We start from the raw sequence: 6,000 nt of genomic DNA, 5'->3' as shown, positions 1-6,000 counted from the left end.
GGCATTTGATATTAGCCCCACTTTCAACCCCACTGCACTTAGGTACATAGCTTTAACTTATACATTATAAATCACTTATTTATTTATGTTGATGCCTGTCTCCCCGTCTAGACCATAAGCTCGTTATGGGCAGGGAACATTTCTGCTAATTCTGTTGTGCTGTCCTCTCCCAAGCACTTGGTATGGCGCTCTGCACTTAGTAAGCACTCCATAAAAACTCATTGCTCGATTGATTATTGAGAATCGCATGAGGAAGTTGGGATTTATGGTTTTATACATTGGGCTTGGGGAGAGAAGGTAAAGGTTAGTGTTAAGTTAGGTTTAAGGGGGTGGTGAGCAGCTGTTTCCTTTGTGGGTAGTCCAGCTTTTACAGCAAGGGCTGGAGCCATAAGTTCTCCATGGTGAGTGCAATATCCAACTCCTTCTGCCTCCTAAGCCCCTTTTGTGTCCAACCCGATTTGCTTGAATCCACCCCGGCACTTAGAAGAGTGCCTGACACGTAGTAAGCACTTAACAAATGCCATAATTACTGGGGAAGCAGCATGGCATAGTAGATAGAGCATGGACTTGGGAGTCAGAAGGTCATGGTTTCGAATCTCAGCTCCACTACTTCTCTGCTGTGTGACCTTGGGCAAGTCACTTTAGTTCTCTGTGCCTCAGTTACCTCATCTGTAAAATGGGGATTGAGACTGTGAGGCCCACATGAGACAGGGACTGTGTCCAACCTGATTTGCTTGTATCCACCCCAGCACTTAGTACAGTGTCTGGCACATAGTAAGCACTTAACATGCTGTACACACAGTAAATGAAATACCACAATGATTATTATTATTATTGTTATTTTAACAGGCCCTTGGGGGATGTGAACGTAGAGGGTCCGCCTGTATTGTACTCTCCCAAGCGCTTAATATAGTGCTCTGCACACAGTAAGTGCTCAATAAATTCGGTTGCCTGACATCCTTCTGTGTTACTGTAGCACGCACACACACAGACACAGTGTCTAGTATATTAACTGAAGAACTAGAAGAAGCCCAAACAGGCCAGACAATCACCTGCAAATTCTCTTATCCTCAGAGCTTCCCTGCCCAAGCTCTCATCTTCAAGGGACTGAGAGACCTTTTTAGATGATAAAAATAATACCTCGTATTTATATAGCCCCTATTTCCGAAGTGTCTTCCTGGCTGCGGTCTCAGTTCATCCTCTCGATACCCCAGTGAGATTGCTAGAGGCAGCTATTATTATCCCCATTGAATGGATAAGGGAACAGGCACACAAGGGTGGCAGAATTTACCGCGATAACGTGGACCATCAGAAAGGAGCCAGCAGTGGCATCATCACCCTGAATCCCCCCTCTCTGGGTCCCCTGACTCCCCTAGCAGGACTTGCTCCCCCTGGTCCAACTGCTTCTCTTTTTTACCAGAGTACAAAGTCAAGCCCATAAGCCCATTTTCTTGGAAAATCTGAATGACACTCAGCCTCCCGTGCCCCAGAATCCGCATGCACAGCAGATTGTAGTGGCACACTCACCCCAGCCGGTGAGAGCTCAGGAAACCTCCACCAGGGGAGAGATAAGGTATTGATCCCTCCTGACCCCCAAATTGCAAACGGAGGGGAGCCTGGCTGATTGTCTAGGGCCTCCTCTCAGCAGTGCCTGTATCCCTCCATCCATTCCCATCTCAGCTCAAAGGGGCTTATCAACAGTGACTTTCCCGACAGCGATCGATAGAAAACGTTTTATCTCCTTCCCTGGCGACAGGATCCTCAGAGTGGGGCTGATTCCTGTTACTATGGTGACCTCTTCTGGGCTTTATTAAATCTCTCTCTCTCTCTCCCCCTCCTTCTCTTTCTCTAGCCTTCTTTCTCTCCTTTTCTTCTCTGTCACACACACTGTTCTTTTCTGTCTCTGACTCTCTGCCTCCCTTTCTATCTCTGTCTGTCTGTCTCTCTCTGTCACACACACACAGTCCTCTGTCTGTCCCAGTCTTGTCTCTGCCCTTTTGCCCTCTCTCTTTCTCTGTTTCTGTTTATCACTCACACAATCATACCCAAGCGATATCCCTTTCTGTTTGTCACTCTTTCTTGCAATTTCACACACCCACACCCGCACACACACATATACATATTCCCTTTCCATCTGTCTTTTCCTCTGTCCCTCTGTCTCTTTGCCCTCTCTGTTCAAGTGTCTTGTCCCTCTGTGTTTTGCTGTCCTTCTCTGCTCTCTCTCTCTCTCTTTCTCCCGCCCCCACCCCATTCAAATTTAAAGGAAAACAACCATTCAACCAACCCAAATGTTCCCTCTCTCCCATCTGTCCTGCTGGGTCTGGATCAGATCCTTTCTCCCCAGCAGCCTTGGCCACATGGTTAAAACCCAAATTGACAGAATTATCAGAAATCTCCCCCAAAGTCTGATGCAAATTCAACCTCCCCGATGGGCCTGGGAGGAAGATGGAGCGGGTTTAAGAACCTGCCCGTCTCTGTAATCCCAACTGATTCCCATCTCCCTTCCAGATTTTGCTCTCCTCTCCCAGAGCCTGCAGCTGGGCACTGCAGCAAAGAATAACCCAGGGCAGAAAGGATTATATGCATCCTATGGTACTCTGCCCTCCTTCCTCCTGGCCAGCCTAACCAGGCTGTAGTTTTCTGTGTGAAGGGGAACAGATATCTTTCTTCAATCAATCAATCAACCAATCATATTTATTGAGTGCTTAGTGTGTGGAGAGCACTGTACTAAAAGCTTGGGAGAATACAATATAGCAGAATTTGGAGAACCACAACGAGCTTACAGTCTAGCGGAGGAGACAGAGATGAGTATAAATAAATACATTATTCATTCAACCATATCTACTGAGCATCTACTATGTACAGAGAGTTTACTGTGAGCCCGTTGTTGGGTAGGGACCATCTCTATATGGTGCCAACTTGTACTTCCCAAGTGCTTAGTACAGTAAGCACACAGTAAGTTCTCAATAAATACGATTGAATGAATGAATGCAGAGCACTGTACTAAGTGCTTGGGAGAGTTCAGTATAACAATAAACAGACACAATCCTTGCCCACCACGAGCCTACAATTTAAAAGATGAGTAAATTACAGATACGTACAAAAGTGTTGTGGGTTTGGGGTGATGCAGAATGGAGTGGGAAAAGAGGAAATAAGGACATAGAGGGGGAAGGCTTCTTGGAGAAGATGTGATTTTAATAAGGCTTCGAAGGTGGGAGAGTGATCATCTGTCAGATATGAAGTGGGAGGGAGTTCCAGGACAGAGGCAGAATGTGAGTGAGAGGTCAGCTGCAAGATAGGTGAGATCAGGGTACAGTGAGTAGGTTGGCATTAGAGGAGCCAAGTCTACAGGCTGGGTTGTAGTGGGAAATCACTGACGAAAGGTAGGAGAGGACAAGGTAATTGAGCACTTTAAAGCCAATGGCAAGGAGTTTCTGCTTGATGTGGAGGGAGATGGCAACAACTGGAGGTTCTTGAGGAACGGGGAAACATGACTGAATCGTTTTGGAGAAAAGTGATCTGGGCCATAGAGTGAAGTGTGGACTGAAGTGGGAAGAGACAGGAGGCAGGGAAGGAGGCCGAAACAGTAATCAAAGCAGGATAGGTTAAGTGCTTGGATTAATACGATAGCAATTTGGATGGAGGAAAAGGCAGATTTTAGCAATGTTGTGAAGGTTGAACCAACAGATAATGGTGACAGATTGAATATGCGGGTTGAATGAGAGAGATGAATCGAGGAGTATGCCAAGGTTGCAGGCTTGTGAGACAGGGAGGATGGTGGCACTGTCTACAGTGATGAAAAAGTCACAGGGAAGACAGGGTTTGGGTGGGAAGATAAGGAATTCTGTTTTGGACATGTTAAGTTTGAGGTGTTGATGGGACATCCAAGTAGAAAAGTCCTGAAAGCAGGAGGAAATACACACGGCTGCAGAGAAGGAGAGAGATCAGGGCTGGCGATGCAGATTTGGGATCCATCTGCAAAGAGATGAGGTTGCATTTGGCCTCCTAGCTACTCTGCTAGGGGTGCAATCAATCAATCCTATTTCTTGAGTGCTTACTGTTTGCAGTGCACTGTACTAAGCACTTGGGAGAGTTCAGCATGCAACACAAAAATGTTACAGACAGCAGCGAACCAGCAGGCTTGAGTGAGCCCAGGGGCAGACCTCCAGCTAGGTTAGAGAGCATTCCTGGGGAGGACAGCTGGAAGAATAGAAGGATTTGGATGCTAGCAACCTGGAGCATCTGCAGGACCAGTTGCAGCATTCTGATTCTTGCCTCTCTTCTGAGCTTCCTTCCCCCTTGGCTAAGTGTTTTCTCCAAGGGGTTACTTCAGTAGACCTGATTTTTTGCTGTTTTCATAGCTGATATTTTTCAGGAGATGGAGAAAGGAAGGGCTAAGTTAATCAGTCAATCGCATTTATTGAACGCTTATCGTGCGCAGAACATTTACTAAGCACTTGGGCGACTACGATATAACAGCAACATGATTGGCATATTAATAATAATAATAATAATGATAGCATTTATTAAGCGCTTACTATGTGCAAGGCAGTGTTCTAAGCACTGGGGAGGTTACAAAGTGATCAGGTTGTCCCACTTGAGGCTCACAGTCTTAATCCCCATTTTACAGATGAGGTAACTGAGGCCCAGAGAAGTTAAGTGACTTGCCCAAAGTCACACAGCTGGAAATTGGCAGAGCCAGGATTTGAACCCATGACCTCTGACTCCAAAAGCCCATGCTCTATTCAGGCAACTGTATATCCCAATCAACGCTGAGGGAAGCAGTGTGGCCTAGCACAGGCCCGGGAGTCCAAAGACCTTGATTCCAATCCCAGCTCCACCACCTGCCTGCTGTGTGACCTTGGGCAAGTCACTTAACTTCCCTGTGACTCAGTTCCCTCATCTGCAAAATGGAGATTCAACACCTGTCCTCCCTCCTACCTAGAGTGTGAGTCCCATGTGGGACTTGATTAACTCATATGTACCCCGGCACTTGACAACCAGTCCTTCCTTCTCTCAACTCAGTGAAACAACTGAAAATAGCATTCCGTTCTACTCACAGGACATAAATGGCTACTTTCCCCAGGGAAGTGAAGTAGCACTTCTGTATATGTGTTATTCAATTATACATTCAATTACTTACTTTAAATGGACTCTATTTGAAAATATTTTCATGTCTGTCTCCCCCGTTAGAGTGTCAGCATCTTAGGGGCAGGGAATGCGTCACCTCTCTTTTGTACTTCCCAAGGGCTTAGGACAGTGAATTACACCTAGGGAATGCTCATTCCTATTTCTACTTTTTCTATTAGCACTGTTACCACTACTGCTACTCCGAAGACTGTCCCAAGCGTTTCACTCAAGCAAACTCATCACATTGCTTGGAGGGGAAAAAAGTGGAGATTGAAGATGGATAAGGTAGCAGAACCCTCTCAGGGTCACACCTGGAGAATTTCCAGTCTCGACTACTGGAGGGAGGGAGGCATATCCATTCCATTCCAGCTTGGGCAGTGGCTAGCAAGTGGAGGCAGTCGGCTACTAGCTGAAACTCACCTATGCTGGGCAGCGGCGGCGTGGGAGAGAGTTGAGGGCAGAGAAGCAAATTGACCACGCAGAAGGAGGCAATGGTCAACCACTTCCATATTTTTACAAAGAGAACTCTATGGATCCACTACCAGAATTATTGCAGATGGAGGTGGGCCGTTCTGGGAGAGATGTGTCCATGGAGTCGCTATGGATCAGAAACGAGTCAACAGCATAAGACAAGACAAGACAAGGTAGCAGAAGAAGACAGAACTCTCCTCCACCATCTCCCTAGGTTGTTGTGGGCATAGAAGGTGTCTATTATATTGCTCTACTGTAATCAATCAATCGTATTTATTGAGCGCTTACTATGTGCAGAGCACTGTATGTGCAGAGCGCATGTACTATGTGCAGAGCGCTTGGGAAGTACAAATTGGCAACACATAGAGACAGTCCCTACCCAACAATGGGCTCACAGTC

Source organism: Tachyglossus aculeatus, chromosome 21 (genome assembly GCF_015852505.1).
Source record: "Tachyglossus aculeatus isolate mTacAcu1 chromosome 21, mTacAcu1.pri, whole genome shotgun sequence".
NCBI classification, from domain to species: domain Eukaryota; kingdom Metazoa; phylum Chordata; class Mammalia; order Monotremata; family Tachyglossidae; genus Tachyglossus; species Tachyglossus aculeatus.
This window is presented reverse-complemented; position numbering follows the sequence as displayed.